Below are 17186 nucleotides of genomic sequence, written 5' to 3'. Positions count from 1 at the left end.
TATTATTTCAGCTACATTAGCAATATCATTGCCCTCTAGTGGATTTATTTATTTGTAATTGCATAAATTAACCTGAATTTTTTTTAAAAACATATGCTCTGTAACACAGAACAGTGAGTCTGAACCTGAAAATAACTTTGATTGAAAAATATCCCATGAAATACTTTTCGTAAAGTATGTGCTGGGGATTATGAAATGCAAATTATATTGGAAGACAGGAAACTTCTTCTGTTACACCAAACAATTAAAAAAGTCTGTTACAATAAAGGTTCAAATATCTATCTGGCAGTGGCACCAAACAGTTAAGTATGGCATGACTGCCAAAAGCCCAAACATACATCAGGCAGGACAGGGGGAAATGGCTTCAAACTGAAAAATGATAGGTTTAGGTTAGCTATTAGGAAAGAAGTCTTTACTGTGAGGGTGGTGAGGCACTGGAACAGGTTGCCCAGAGCAGCTGTGGATGCCCCGTCCCTAGAGATGTTCAAGGCCAGGCTGGATGGGACTCTGAGCAACCTGGTATAATGAAACTGTCCCTTTCCATGATGGGGGGCAGGGGTAGTGCCTGGAACTGGATGATCTATTTAAGGTACCTTCTAACCCAAACCATTTTATGATTCTATGGTTTCAGCTCTCCAGTATGTGCATTCATCAGTCTCAACAACTCTCAGACATTATTCATATTCTATTGTAGCTTCAATGCTTGGTTAAATTTCTAATATTAGTCAGCATGTCTAACTCCACTGAGGACAGAGAGCAAGCTTTGGAAAACGTTCTACCAGAGAAAAAAGTAGAGGGTAAGCACTGAAAAGTAACAAAAGAAAATATTGTAAGAAGTATATTGGAAAATTATCAGGCCATGAACAAAATATAGTAGTTTTTAAATTACTTTATAAAGATTAAAATTTACGGGACTGGTCTAATAAAGATAGCTAAGTGAATAAAGATGTAGATGGATTTTGGAAAGAAACCACAAGGATAGGTAATTAACTTGTTGACTTCTAAAAGCATTTTTTAAGGAACCTAACTTGCCATTGCAAATTGCACTGAGTATCAATCTAGATAGCATAGCTAGATCCCTTCATGCATGTCATGGACTTTAAATATGAAATGAATTGTAATTTAGATGTTTTAATTTGGAACAAGGATCAGTGAAACTCCCTTTGGGATAAAAGATGTCTGAATTTTTTATGATATACTTAGTATTAATGGGAGTAAAATATGGCTTCACAAATATCAACAATTTCCATGTTGCAGCATTTCTAATATTAATATAATTTGGTAATTTAATTTTTTAGAAAAATATCCAGTGGGAGTTGTTTTAATATTTGGAGTCCATCAATACTACTTATTTCACACAATAAGGAGCTACATAAATATTTATTAAATGATGCATAATTTTTCAAACCATTTCTTGGCACGTAGCAGGCTGAGACAGACTGATACCGCAAATTCCATTGCTTATGCTTTGAAGTGAATTGGATTACTCTGGATTTACACAAGGGCCCAGAGTACATTAACAGGCTTTACCTACCCAAAGCAGCCTCACCTGCATCTTCACCCAGTCACTCTTCAAGGGAGCAGTGAACCATCATCTTCTGGACTAGACCTCGTTAACCAAGGGCTTTTGTTGCTCCATGGAAAACAGGTACATAAATCAAGAATCTTTCCCTAACAAATTTACATCCAGTATCAGCAAATTAGGCACAAATTTATATCTGCTTGAATTTTGTGAATTGTTTAAAGCTTCTGAGTTTTAAGGGCAAAGAGGACTTCTATACCTCACTCATAAAGCATTAGGGATAAATTTTTCTACAATGTATTTCTTGCACCATTCTGAATATACCAGATTTTTTAATCTGGTATTATTCTGCTTCTGTCATAAAGAAACATAACCTATTCATAAAACTCAGCCTTATAATCCCTTTTCAGAGCTTGAACTTCTAGATTGTATCTGCAATTTAAAATTTGACATCAGATTGCATAATTTAGCAAGTATATTCTCTCAGCAACTGTTGATTTAGGCAAAAAAATCACAGTAAAATCACTGTGAAAGAACAGACATCCACAGCTGGAATCTAAACTTAAGACAAATCTTTTGACTGTTTGGCCCACCTAGGAGTTTTACCTCTGTGGGTGGGGGAAGTGCGCAACATTAACCTGCTGGTGAAAATGCGAGCAGATATACTTGTGTACCTTATACAGCCTCAAAGAAGAATGCAAGGAAATCTGGCAAGTGGGTGCTCTGCCTCTTCCATAATAAAAAATTGATCAGTTTAAGTGCTTCACAGTACAAGCATCACCACACTGATATAAGTCATCATATACATGGCTTCTAAGGGTGAACATGGTGAGGTGTGCATCAGCCATGCAACAATTCCATCCCTGTACTATTCCTGGGCTCAGATCAGCTACAAAGAAACTCTATATGCAGCTGATAAAAGCAAGCACCCATTTGGTCATAACTGTGATCCATCCTTAGGCTACATTAAAATATTCACTAGGGTAGATTCCTCATATTAGGGAATCTCTCTGCGTATTCTGAATGAGTTTGAATTGTGCTTGTCAAGAATTTCATAACATTCTATAAAATTATAGGATCAACTGTATGAATAAAATTGACAGGATTCAGATTTACAGCAATATTTGTGAATGAGAATCTAGTTTTATGATAAACAAATCTATAGGCAAACATTCAATAAACTGGGGGAACTCATCTCTGGGTTGTAATAATACGACACATGTCCCTTTGAATTACACTGGATGCAGGATTTCCTGATTTCTCTTGCAAGAAATTAAAAGCTGTTTTCTGTGCTGCACAGTAATTTTGCCTGTGCTGCTTTAACATATACCAGGCAATTTCCAGATGAAGGATATTTTGTCCCAATTCAGTCAAGCAGTAATAAGTCTCATAGTTAGTTCCACGTCTTGATCTCATCCTATTACTTCACTATTTCTTTCTTCCTTTGTTCCAATCATAATGTCCTCAGACAGTATAATTTTTCCTGCTTGCTCTTAGTGGCACTGATACCTCATCTTTACCATATCCAATCAATCTCTGGCCTACATCTGAAAAGGATATTCCCCCATTCAGTTTGACTCATCATTTTTTATCAGTCATTATCTTTTTATTTGTTGTCTTTTGGTTTCTTTGGTTTTTGTTTGTTTGTTTGGGGTTGTTGGCTGGTTGGTTTTTAGAGTTTTTGGTGGTTTTGTTTCTTTGGCTTGTTTTTTTTATTATTATTATTCTGCTCTTATCTTTCCTTATTATGGAGCAATATGAAAGCAGCCTTCAGATGGATGTCACAAACCCAACCTACCCCTTTGAACAGGGAAGAGATTGTTTCTTCCATTCACCAAAAAAATCAAAGTTCCTCTCAAAGAATGGGAGAACAGGCAGAGGCAGTAACAGAAAGGTGACAGACTATGATGCCCTTTTCCCACCTGTAACAGTAAGTTCAGAGAATGTACTGGTAAATGTTATGAGGACCCATGGCCTTCAGGAAATGAGATCATTTCCCAAAGCTGTACATGCTGTAATTACATCACAACTGTATTATTGACATCACATTCTCAGAAAGGCAAGCTCATGTCATTCCAAGCAAATACATTTTTAATCATTAAATTGAAAGGTTTTAATTCCAGGAGCTAGAGAAAAAAATATATCAAACGATGCAAATATGAAAGAAGAGAATATTAGTGTTTCAAAGAGTAGTTGCATTAGTCAGCTCACTAATGTGTTCCACAAAAGCCCACAAAACTTCATGTACAAAATAAAAAGAAACTTATATTTAATAATCAAATTTGATCCATGTACTGCAGAAATGCAAATATTTCTTTGTCCTGTATTCCTTCTCAAGCGCTGGAACTAGTTAAAAGCTTTTATACATATTTAAACACTGTCAAAATATCAATTTGCTTTACTTCTAGGGTTGATTGCATTATTTACCTGTAATTCATCAAAAAGATAATTAGTAGGTCAGTCATTTGGTCAATTTACTCTGCTTTCAGGCAGGAGTAACTTGAAACATTCTTAGTTTGTAATTTTCATGGTCTTTTTCAAGTAGCCTCTTTCAATATTTACATATTATTACTGCAAGGCAAAAAATGTCTAACCTAACTGTCTTGGGTTTAAATTTAGTCAAAATTATGCCACAGTGATGAGGAATAAATGTGCTCTTTTCATGATACTTGTACATTTTCATAGAGATGATTGCCATGTCCTCTGCATCATCTTTCTTTCTAGGCTATAAAAATCCAATTTTCAGTTCAAGACAAAAGCTTTTCTCATCTGTCTTAAAATCTCTGATCACTTTGTCGCTCTTTTCTGTTTGTTTTCTCTTAGAGAATGGTGCCTAAACCTTATTTCTAGATGAAGCCTTGCCAAGACAGAGGAAGGAAGAAATAATATCACTCAGAGCTGTCAGTTTTCCATGACCCATTCCCAGAACAACATTTACCTTTTCTGGCAACCTCTTACAAACCTTAATTCAGACTATGGCACATTTATAGTTTTCTGCAGTCTTTCTTATGCTGCTCTTCTTCCTTTTGTAACCGCCCATATATCATCTTTGCCAAGCATGGTACTTGTATACATCATCATAAAATTTAATCAGATTTGGGATCTTTTCTCTGACACACATTGATCTCCAGAATACTTGCAAACTCCACAGTACCAGTTCGATACCATGATGCCAATGTCATTGTATGAAGTACTGTCAAGTAATTTGAAATTTTCCAAAGGGTTGGAAAAGTAAGTATCCAGTAATAATACTTTAAATTTAAAAAGTTCTGTGTATGTCATATGTATCAGTAAACCATGTTACCTATATCATTGTGATTTTAAAAAGTGAGTAAAAATCCAAGGAACTGTATAGCAAGATTAGATAAACGGCTTAAATATTTTAAGTATTTGTAAAGTACCACAGCAAAAAGGTTCCCTTAATACACATCAGAACCACTTTTGAATACTGAAGTAATTTTGTTACACTGAAGAACTAAGTTCTACAGACTTTGCACTTACCTGAAATTCACATTATAAAAAAAAAACAAACCTTAGTTTTCAACATTATTATTGTTTCTCTTATCACATAGACACTAATCTGTTATCTGATGCATTAACAAAGTATTTCATTGTACTGTGCTACAAGAAAATATTTAAGTCACATACAAATTTCCTGAAACAAGTTCTTCGGTAGTAAAAGTCAGTTCCATTATAAACAACTAATTCACTCTACAGCACGTCAAGTTGAATGCTGGAAATGACACTGTCTGCTTTACACTTTTTTGGAGTGGAATTTTTAATCAAATTATTTTTAATCCATAGGTTACATGCAGTAGACTTACTGGAAATTTCCAAGTCTTGTATGAGTCTGTGCAGCCTCATAAGTCATCTGATTATTACTTATACTCCCTGAGAATTTTCTGTATGATTATATACTTACAGATGTATTTGAATTCTTCATCTAAATATAAAATCAGCTATTTTCTTTAGATTATTGATTATTTACGTGCTTTGTGGATATTTAGATTTTTTAAACCCTTAAATTTTAGCTTTTCAATGATAAGCTTTGCTCAAAACTACATGAAGTAAGGAAGAAAAACAACTACAAAGCTTAGAATTTATAGAAACATAGAATTTTGGGTTTGGGTTGGTTTGGTTTGGGTTGGGTTGGAAGGGACCTTAAAGATCATCCAGTTCCAACCCTCCTGCCATGGACAGAGACAGCTTCCACTAGACCAGGCTGTTCAGAGCCCCATCTAACATGGCCTTGAACACTTCTAGGCACGGGGCATTCGTAATTTCCCTGAACAACGTGCTCCAGTGCCTCACCAGTGTCACAATAAACAATTTCTTCCTAATATTTAATCAAAACTTACTCTCTTTCAATTCAAAACCATTCCTCCTTGTCCTATCACTACACGCCCTTGTAAAAGTCTCTCTCCATCAGTCTTGTAGTTAGCCACTTACAGACTACAACTCTATGTATGTTAACATCACTTTGGTGAAATAAATGAAGCACAAATAAAAATAGAAAAATCCCAAGTAAATTCTTCTATGAGCTCCAGTCTTCAAGTTGTAATGATAATTAAAGAATAGACTAACTCTCTAATCTGATTAACAAAAAAAATGTTAAACTGGCAGAACTGAGTTCCAGACAAGATAGAGTTAGTGAAACAGAACTTCTTCAAAGAATTAAAGTGATTTTTTACTTCTAATTTAATCTAACCTCCATGATTTCAGTCCACACTTATATATATATATGTTCACACTAAGATACTATACATACATATCACACTCATATTGTTCAATACTAAATATGGGTGAACATCCTATGTTTGAAGTTAAGTGCATCTATGGGTTTGGGAAAAGCAAGAAGTTTCTGCCTCAGCACTCCACCTCTCGCTCTACATTCTGGCAGCTCTCTTGGAATCTCTGATAATGAAGAAACAGACACCACATAATGTGTCTTAAAATAATCTGGAGCACTGTCTTCTGTGCTCTCCCTCCCTCTCTCTTCTCTCACACACACACACACAGAGACACACACACACGTGTGTGCACACACATTGACATACTCTCACAGAATAGCAACCCTAGTATGTGTTACAATGTAAAACCCATATATTTTTGATGATGCTGTTTCATCATCCTCTATCCTTCAGAAATTTTATTGATTCTGGCAAACATATCCGTGGTCTAACAAAATGTGAGAAACTTTCTAAAAGGTACACGTGTTTTCATCTGCTTTTGGGTCAGTGAGAGCTGAAGGTTTAAAAGTCTCCGAAAGGACCTTTGCCTTCAGCAAAGCCCACTGACTACATGAAGAAGGTGATTTTTTGCTATGAATGACTGGACACTAACAGTGGAAATAATACGAAGAGTAAGTAAAGTTTTCAGAGCAGTTATAAATTTGGACAACTTCAATATCAATCAATTATTGTAAATCCCGTGAAAATCTTAGGTGATGACTTAGCAACTAAATAAACAGCAAATGCACTTCTAAAAATATATCTATATATTAGTAAGTCTCTAATTCTCCTGTTTTTAATTTTTTTCATTTTTATTTCATACTTTCTGACACAAGACAATGAAGTAGATAAAGTGTAAGTCTAGCATTTTCCAAAATGCCTGTGGAATCACTTTGACCAGTTCCCATAAAAAAATTATTGAGATATAAGTGTTCAAATCCTATAGGTTCCTTTGAAATTTCAGCCTGAAAGTATGAGTGCTATTTTGAAGCATCTCTCAAGCTAATGGTCTAGGCATAATTCTGCCTCTTCTTTGGCTATGCATGAGTACGAACATACACATAGGATTTCTACTGTAAGATTCCTTAATGATACAGAAATACTGTGTAGTCAGTTCTTGTGCTTTTATGAATTGGTTTGCAATGCAGAAGTTAAAAGAAAATCAAATTGAGAAGATCAGAAAAATTCAGGCAAAAGAAAAATAAAAAGCTCTGCATATCTTAGATTAAGGAAGATTAGAACATATATACATTAAAAATATAGAAATAATAATTTTCTTGGAGAAAGATAATACAAAGCATTACGAGGACCAGGATCATGTTTGTGTTTACACTTTGTACAGAGCAGAATTGGACTGGAAAAGGGTTCAGGTATGTGGGGTGTGTTACAAAAATCTTCAGCAAATTTTGCATGACTTTGCCTTGCTTCAGTTATACAGGTCATACTCTTCTGAACCAGTAAGAGTTGATAAAAGTCTACAGCATAGTCTAACTACTTTATATATGCTCTTTCCAGAATACAGATGCAAAACTGGACTGCTTATCTCACTTTCTTGCCTATGTCACTGTCTCCAGGAGCCATGTATACACAGACTTTTCAAAGCTAATAACCTTCAGTTGTGTCTCACCTTTTTATAGAATCATAGGATCATTGATTGGCTGAGATTGGAAGGGACTTAAAAGATCATCTAGTTCCAACCCCCTGATTTTCCTGTATTTTTCCTTTACCAGTGAGCACTAGACACATAATGAATTTAAATCTATTTTAATAGCTCTACACACACCTACAATACCAGCATATGTACAGATCAGTTTGAAATGTGACTCTTTACGTGAGGTCATCCCCACTAAAATGTTAGAGTAGTATCGTAGCGCATCATTAGATTTATCCTTTTCTTCCTAACAATCTACACCAGCACCTCTATCCTTTTCCCCATATTTTATGCTAACAATTTAAACTTCTGTTGCTAATATCGTGACTGCCACTGGAATAGCAAAGAACAGCCAAGGTGACCATGAAATTTGACTGATGAAAAAAGTTAACAAGGTAAAATTTGGTTTCAGCTTAATTGCTTTAAAAAAACTTCTTATCCTCTCCTTCTGTAATATAAATTAAAAACCACCTGTAATGGTAAGAAGAGAATGTTCATGGTGCTCTAATTAAGAAGTACACTATGTTAAAAACAGAGGAATTGAACATTCTTTAGTCAGAGGAGCCTGGGAACAAGAAAACTGAGTCAGTTCCAAATTTACATTCCCCAAAGATATGTAAAATCACCTACAGTGCAACTAGATTCTGTGAGAGTGGAATGCATTTTCAGACAGCAACATCCTGGTAAATACGTCCGCCCTACTATTCCAAAGAATTAATTTTCTGTATCTTTTCTTTCCTTCCCATTCCCAAATTTTTTCACCTTGGTTAAGTCTGACTATAAATATTCACCCACGTTCTAATATTCTTGCACTTAAAACCTGCATTTCTAAATTTAATATTTCTTATTAGGCCACCAGAATTCAAGATAAAAAGCTGAAATTGCAAATGAAACCTTTATGCCAGTCTCATGAGAGTGCATTATTTTACAGCCCTCTTTGACCATACGACTACTTCCCAAACGACAAATAGTTAGTCAATTATAGCAAAAGCATGCTAAGATAATCCTAACATGGAAGGTTGTCAATAAAAGCAGAAAACAAACAGATTGCAGTTGGAGGAATAGGGATACAGAGAAACTGAACTCTCTGTGTTATTTTTCCTCTCTCACTTGAATAACTGTTTCTATTGGATATGCATCTGTCACTTTGGGTGTATCTGTATTGCAGAGTTAAATAAAAAAAAACCCTTAACCTTAAGAAACCTCCTCTTTCTTTGAAGGCTGCCCTCCCCAGATATATTTTCAAGTATGTCCTTTTAGAACACATTTTCTTTTGTTACCACTACACTCCCTTCACAAAAAACATGCAGATTTTTTTTTTTCTCTAAGCTCTCCTCTCAGCTCTTCTTGAACAAAAAGCTTATATGCATACGGTACAAAGTAAAATGATCTTAAGAAGTCATATGTGTCTAATGGTTTTGAGGGAAGATATTCCAGTTCTTGGGCTACTAAAGCTGCAGAACTGCTTTTTAGAATCTAAACTCTAATTCATGCGGAAGTAATTAAAGAAATTATGCTGTCACTGTAGAGATATTCCTGAATGTGTATGTCAAGCATAATAATTATTTTCTTTCCCAAGACTGAAGAAAAATAGCTTTAAGAGGTGCAGTGATTTCATTAGTGACACTGGTAATTAACTCTGAAACTCACCAATGATATTTAAATATTACCATTCCTATCTATTTTACTGGTACTCTCTTTGCCAGATACATCCAATCCATCTGTGAAATTCGTCTTAAATTTACTTTTGCCAAACACAATGCTATTTCTCTCAAAACTCCAATTGCCAAGATTTATCTTTCCCCATGTTACCTTTCTAATGTTCAATTACGCTGTAAACATACAGGAAAAAAGTATTAAGTATGGTGAAAGCTGAAACGAGAAAATATAAAATTCATTTTTCTAGACAATGACACAAATTCTAAGTACAGTTGATATAGGGATGTTAAGTAATAGAGTAATTTTAAAAAGGCCTATCTTAACCCATCTTGATGTGGAATTTCCAGCTGGGTTTGAGCAAGACAAATCCTGGAATATTTACCTTCCATTTAAGATTCAGAGCTACAGAGGCCTTTGTATTTACATTGTAGAAGCCATCTATCACCCAGCCCTTTAAGCACCTCCGAAACATAATATTTATGACAGACACCTGTTAGTGTCTTTCTTGACCAAACCCTTCAAGATTTCTCAGAGGACCTGGTTACTTTTCAAGCCATTTAGCTATGCTTATGTACTCTCTCAGAACACCTTGTGTCTTCCCTTCTCAAATCTGACAGACTCACCTGACACTGCTCTGTGTTATTTTTTCTGTTTCACGTACTGTGTTCTTCTCTTATCTAACAAGAATATTGATCTTTAACACAGGAAACCTTGTAAGACTGTTAACATCTTAAAACAATCACTGGACTGCCTTTCAGACCTTACTGTAAACTCAGTGAATAATCACCAGCACAGTCCAAAGGACAGATGGACTGCTTGTAAGTTTTTGGCTGTAAAGAATCCTCTAATTTGAGAGAAATATTTTGGGTAATTTTTGATAGACTTGATGCTTGAATGGGCCTTTCTCGCTCTGCAAGAAAGAAAAAAGATCAGAAAGCATGAAGAGAAGCCATCAAGAGTGGGAGAGAAAAAAGTAGCATGAAAATTATCACAAAGCAAAGAAAATAAAGTTTCACGTGAACATTTTCACAGACTAAAGAAGTTAAAGACTTGACTGATTCAGCGCTTTTTTTCTCCCTTTTTCAACAACCCAATAAAATAACTCATGTTCCTAAAAATGTTATCAGAAAAGAGATTTTTAAATTATTGTATACTTATTGATGTTTTTTCTTCCAGGAGCCATTTCTCTTTCTCACTCTGTGTTCTCTCTCTTTCAAATGTATTTTTCAGTATTCAGCTACTCAGAGTCCTATTTTCTGTTCTTATTTCTCTTCACCACTTCTGCCTTCAAGAGATTAGGAGATACCTGCTCTACTTGTTGAAATGGGTGTTGTCTCTATAGAGACCAAAATAACTGAAAGCCTGACAAATGTCTCACAGAAGAGATTTTACCATCAAAATAGCTCCCTGAGACAGAGAAATCACATTGCAGACGAGAAAATGATGATGAGTTAGACTAACTTTATTCATAAACCCCTGAGCAAGCACCAGAGAAACCTGAGTTTCCCCTGCTTTGTACAGAGTTGGACATGACTTCTGGACAGGACTTCTAAAGGTCTCATTGAATCTAAATTTTTCTATGATATTATGGTTCTATTAACTAGAAATTCAATTTAGAACTTCCTTAAAAAAACCAAACGACCTTACACTTTCAGATTTTCTTCCTCTCTGACTTCATTGTCTCTCTGTCAAAAACCCAAACCACACGTGAACCAAAATATTCTGAAATATTACTGATTTTTATGACTCTAAGTATTTTCCCTGTGATTCTACAACTATGTGCGAGGTCTTACACTGTCATTTCTTGTTATCTTTACTTAGATTCTTTATAGAGCCATCAATGGAGTTGCAAGACAACACAGTAAAGTGCACAGTGTAAGTCAGTTCTACTTCCTGACAGGATAACCTCATACCTACAGTGAACTTTGGGTAAACAGATACCTGAACACATACAATATGAATGTGATCGTGAAAGGAATTATATTCAATGTAATAATCCCTCCTACACTATTAAACTCGCTCACTGCCTTCACAACCTGTAGGACCTTTCAAACACTCAAACAGAATTCATATGGACACATCTATGAAAATCTCATTCCACAAATAAAAGGCAAGGTGCTTAGAAAATCTTTTGCAAACCACAACTAAATATAACAGTGTGAAATCCATGATATCTACCTTCACTCTTTGCAGTTTGTTCTATCTTGTAATGAAGCTCTCTCTTTTTTAAAAGTTCCAGCTGGTACTATCTGCAGCTAAGCAACACAAAATGCAGAAAGGACAACTTTTTTTTTTTTTTTTTTTTTTTTTTTTTTGTAATTATTATTTATAATATGAATTTCTATTCATAATTGGTAAAGAGAACAGTGAAAGATTTTTGCCTTGTGTTCAAAGCTGGACATGGGAATGTATCACATCTATGTCAAATTCTGGTATTTATTAATTGCAAACCTGTGACTACAGTCATCCATAAAATATATATTCTAGAGTCTAAGAAACTCTGACAGTATATGGGCTGACTGGTAGAACAGTTCCAGAGAGAGAGGTCTCTTCCTGCCTTTTTAAAAAGCTAAAAGTTTTAGAACTAAAACTTTAACGTTTATAATTTTACTTCCCTACAAAGTGCTTATTAATTACTGCTGGTAACTGCCATAAGCAAGAATCTAAAAAACATATGGATATTTGATAAAGATAAAAATCTTTAAGATGCTTATGAAGTACATGACTTGAATCACTCAAGCACTTCAACACTTCCCCTTTCTTTCCTATTGCATTATTCTGTTTTCTTCCGTCTTTACTTGTTTACTTATCCTTTCATCTTTGTTGCTTTTTTTGTCTTTTCTTTAATCTCTATCATAATCCCATACACACATAAGTACAGACAGTGTTCTGTATGAAGATTTAAATTCTTTTCTATTTTCTTTTTCCTCCTTCCATGTCTCATGAGGCTCTTGACCCTCTTCTTGTATGTTTCTGCCCGCAGCTTACTCATAAATATTCAAAGCCCTTTCCCACCATTGCTGGCATTTCTTCACTCACACAAGCATTCCTGAATACTATCTTTCACTTCAAATATCTTCTCTGTCCTTCATATGCCTTGTCTCTCCCTTGGTGCTCCTATTCATACATTGCTACTCTCTTTCCTCACCAATCTCTCTCTACCTGTGTGATCTTGCTTTCTCTTCTTCAAACATGCTTAAGAAATATTCATGTGCCTTCGTTGTGTACCATTCTCTTCATACCATTACTTTTCTTTTTCTTTTTTCCAATAGATACAGTTTAAAGGATGGAGGTAGTTGTATTTATGGCCCTGTGCTTTTCACAGTAAATAGCCACAGCAGTCCTGGCAGGGCAGACAAATGAAATTACTGTTAGAGTAACTTACCTATTTTCATTTCCTTTCCATTTCTGGATATTGCACTAATGGCAGGCTCTACAAAATAGACCAACAAACACAGAGCTAGTGTTTGCTGACGGTACACACACAGTCCCTTTGGGAAAGAGGAGAAACAATAGGGACAGTACAAAGTTAGTCCTTCATACCAGTTACAGTGATGAATTCATAACAATAAAAGGAAAGAAATTACTGAATTACTTTTGCTAGAAGTAAAGAAGTTTACTAGATCTCACAATACAATCCACTTCCCTAAGAGTAGAGAGGTTAACTGTAATAGTCTTGCCTATCACACCTACTTATGGAAGAGATTACACACTTCCACTTGGTAGGTATCTTGTTCCAAATGCTAAATTTTGAACATTATTGCTGCAGTATATATAAAATCATATATATTTCAGTATATAAACTGTAATATTTTAGAAAGTTTTGTCTAACACTGAATCTGAACTTTATGAATAATTTAGATGATTCTTGTTTTTCCCGCCAGAAAGAATATTTGTCCTTTTCACAGCAACACTTACCACGTAAAGAGATCATTTACTTCTATCTTCCTAAACAAGTGTTCTTTTAACTTCTATACTCATCCCTAGCTTTCTACATGTTCTAATATTTTTTAATTTTCCTCTGGACTGTCTTCAGTTTGAGATGAGACCAAACAAAGTTGGCTCCATCAACCCCTTGCAGAAAGATAATTTGTCCTGTCAGACGTACTGCACACCTACTATACACTCCATGGTGATGACATCTTTCTTCTTTAATGGTAGCTCATTGCTGACTCATATTTACATTACAGCCCCCATATCATTTTTTTAAGTGCTGCTATTTTACCAGTATCCTTTTGATTTTACTTTTTAATTTTTCTTCCCAAATATAATTTGCAAGCATCAGCATCACGTTTTCTCCTGCTTCTTCCAAGACATTTCTTTAACTTGTGCTTAATTATTCATTTCTTTAATTTGACTTCCCGTTTTTGTCACCAGAGTGCCAACAGGTCCTTTTAGCTTGCTGCCAAATCTGTATTTCACAGTTTCACTGTTCACATCACTAAAGATCAGAACATGAAAAAAGTAAATCACATTAAAAATTCTGCTTAAACAGGATTACTTTTGTTTAGGCAGATCTTGACTTTTTCACCTGTCTTACTCTTAAGTTACCAAATAGCGGACAACCTAATACACTTCTATATTCTGCTACTAGGTGCTGTCAAAATTGTGCACATCTAGTGCAGACTAGATGTGTGTTTTAATTTTAGCCATTAGGCTCAACCATCAGAGTATGGAAATTTCACATCAGGTACATCTACTTTCTGTTTGTCCCATATAATGATCAAATATCTTGACATATTTTTTGACAATAACAAAAACAACAACAACAAAAAAAGGAAAAAGGCTTAGATTTATTTTTTTTGTATGGGGGGGGCGGTAAACTGGAAGGGGTTTTGTTTGTTTGCTCTCCTCTTTTTTTCCCCAAGCTGCATTATTGCAATGTCATGTCCACTGATGTTATGGATCATCTCATCTTCCTTTCAGTGTATGACATACCAAAGGGCCCCATAAGAAGTCCCGTTTACGATTAAAGCACTGCAAGAATGGTTCATCTGCCGTAATCACAAGGCATTTTGGATATGACAACATGCAGCACGAAGTTAGTCTGTGCTATGCTCCCTGAAGTGTACGGCCGCGTTAAGCAGACTCTCGCACCCAAGCAGCGCCGCGGGCACGGGCACCGCGCTATCGCGCTGGCGGCCCGGCGGGAGCCGCGGGCGGCTCGGGGCGCTGGCTCCGCGCCGTCAGGAAGGCGGGGAGGCTCCGGCACTCGTGCGGCTCCTGGGAACGGGACCGTGTGGAAAGGCCGCGGGCTGCTCCTGGGCTGCCGGTGCCGGATCGCCGCTCCCCAGCAGCCGCCCACCGAGGCTGCGGGCTCGGGCCCGTGCAGCGCTGGCGCGCCGGGGCCGCCTGGTGGGGCCGTCGCCTCTAGGCCGCCTACGGGGCGGGGCCATGTAGGTTTCGCCTGAACATTCTGGAGTGGAGGGGAGCGGCGGGGGGCGAGGTGAGGCAGGGCAGGGCAGGGCAAGGCAAGGCAAGGAAAGGAAAGGAGCCGAGCCGAGCCGAGCCGAGCCGAGCCGAACTGAGCGGGGCCACAGCAGGGAGCCGAGCCTGGCCGCCTTCCCCGGGAGGAGGCGGAGGCTGAAGGGGAGGAGGCAGGAGAGGAGGAGGAGAGGCGGAGGAGGAGGAGGCGGGAGCTGAGGGAGGACACGGGGAGGCGGCTGCTGCTGCTGGGCAGAGAGGAGTCGTGCAGGAGCAGCGACTGCACTCGGACGCCACATTCCCTCTTTACGGGGCTGGTGGTGAGGATGAGCGAGAGCTGACCCTGCCGCGCCGCCGCCTGTGCTGTGAAGTGGCTGCTCCTCCTCCTCCTTCTCTTCCTCCTCCTCCCCGGCTGTGGGTGAACCTGCGCTACGGGCTCTTCACCGACACGGGGGAGGTTGGTTTGTTTGTGCATTTGTTTAAGGCAAAGAGAGAGAAAGAGAGATCTTCCACCCGCTGAAGCACAGTTCACTATGATCGTACTCGCATCCAGCACTGGAAGCCGGTTGGATTTCGTGTCTCAGTCCAGGGTGTTTTTCTTGCAAACCTTCATTTGGATTTTATGTGCTACAGTGTGCAAAGCGGAGCAGTATTTCAATGTGGAGGTAAGATCAGCCGGATGCGTGTGCGAGCGTGTGTGCTTCCCCCTCTTCCCCCTCTCCCTTTCCTCCCTTCCTTTTTTTTTTTTATGTCCCTCAAATCAAATCAAATAGCCAGCCAGCCATGTCTTCCAGCAGCCAGGGCATACGTCTGTGTAGGCTTTCCTTCCAGCAGCCGGTAGCTAGCTCCCCTCCCCGCGCTGCCGCGCCTGATGGATGCGTTTCAGCCGGAGATCCCGTTATCCCGGCAGCGCGATGCCGGGCGCTGGAGCGCAGCCCGCGGGGGACGGGGAAGCCTCACCCGGGCACGGAGGAAACCTGGGGCGCACTATGTACATGCAGCTCAGGAAGGGTTCTCTGAATGTCTTGGACTTAAGATACCACTCTATTGCTGAGTTTCTCCAGCCTTTTTTTGTTTGGTTAGGTTTGGGTGTTTTTTTTTTCCGAAGAATGAATGAAAGAGCGTTATGGGGAGAGGAGGAAGGAAACTTGAGATTTTTGGCCCGTTTCTTTGTGGTAGGGTATCTGAAAATAATAATAAAAAAGGGATCTTTTCCCCGTGTAGACGTAAGAAAGAGTTGCCACTAGAAATAGTGAAACAAACGGCATAAAGGTGCAACTACAGCTCGGAAGTTAGGGGGTGTGGAGGACAAGGAAACTGTTTATCCGGGAGAAAATGGTAAAATGTGGGGATACCAAGATGGGGCAAACACTAAGAATTTACACTTACAGTGACCATCCATTTCCAGTGACCTTTCTCCACGATCCCAGTTTTCCCATTAGGAATTTTTTCATAGTGCTTTAACTTAACTGATGTTTCTTTACTGACTTATATCATCTTCGCATATATTCTTTCCTCCTTTTTCTCCATCCTGTCACTCCATTTATTCTGCTGTGATCCCTCACTCTACTGCAATGTGATGTGTCTATTTCCTTCTTTTCCTTGTCAATTCAACTTACTGATTTTTCTTATGTCTCTGTAATTTATATGTGCTCTTCCAACTTCTTATATGTAATTCTGGTATTCTGTTACGTTGCTCTGTACCTTCACTTTCTTCTGTCCTGCCAACCCCACTCAAAACTTTCTGCTGCACCCATACACCAGCCTTTTTTTAAAATACTTTTGGGTTCCCATGATTTTTTTTCTCTCAGAAGAATGGATCTGTGTCCTTGTCTCACACATGTGCACACTTGCTTGTTTTATATGAGCTCTTGTTCTCACTCAGCACATTCTTGCTCCTTTCTCTGACAAGATTTCTCATGCGGATCCTCCTCTGTTCCTAAACTGTCTAAAGTGCTTACCTGTATGTCTTCTTCCCCTGTCTCATGCAAGATCGCATCAAATGTATAAAGAACCCACATTTTCTTTCTCAATGTCTCTTTTCATCCTACTCTTTGCTTTTTTACAGGCAGTTTCCTTTGCAATTCTGTCAGTTTAACAACACTCATCCATTGATTCTTTCTTTGACTTCCATCTCTACAGAAAGTATTGTCTTTTTACTCCATCATTAAAATCTCTCCGGATTATAAATCCAAGTCTT

The sequence above is a fragment of the Sylvia atricapilla genome, chromosome 1 (assembly GCF_009819655.1).
Source record: "Sylvia atricapilla isolate bSylAtr1 chromosome 1, bSylAtr1.pri, whole genome shotgun sequence".
In the NCBI taxonomy this organism is placed as follows: Eukaryota; Metazoa; Chordata; class Aves; order Passeriformes; family Sylviidae; genus Sylvia; species Sylvia atricapilla.
Note: the sequence above shows the minus strand (reverse complement) of the source record.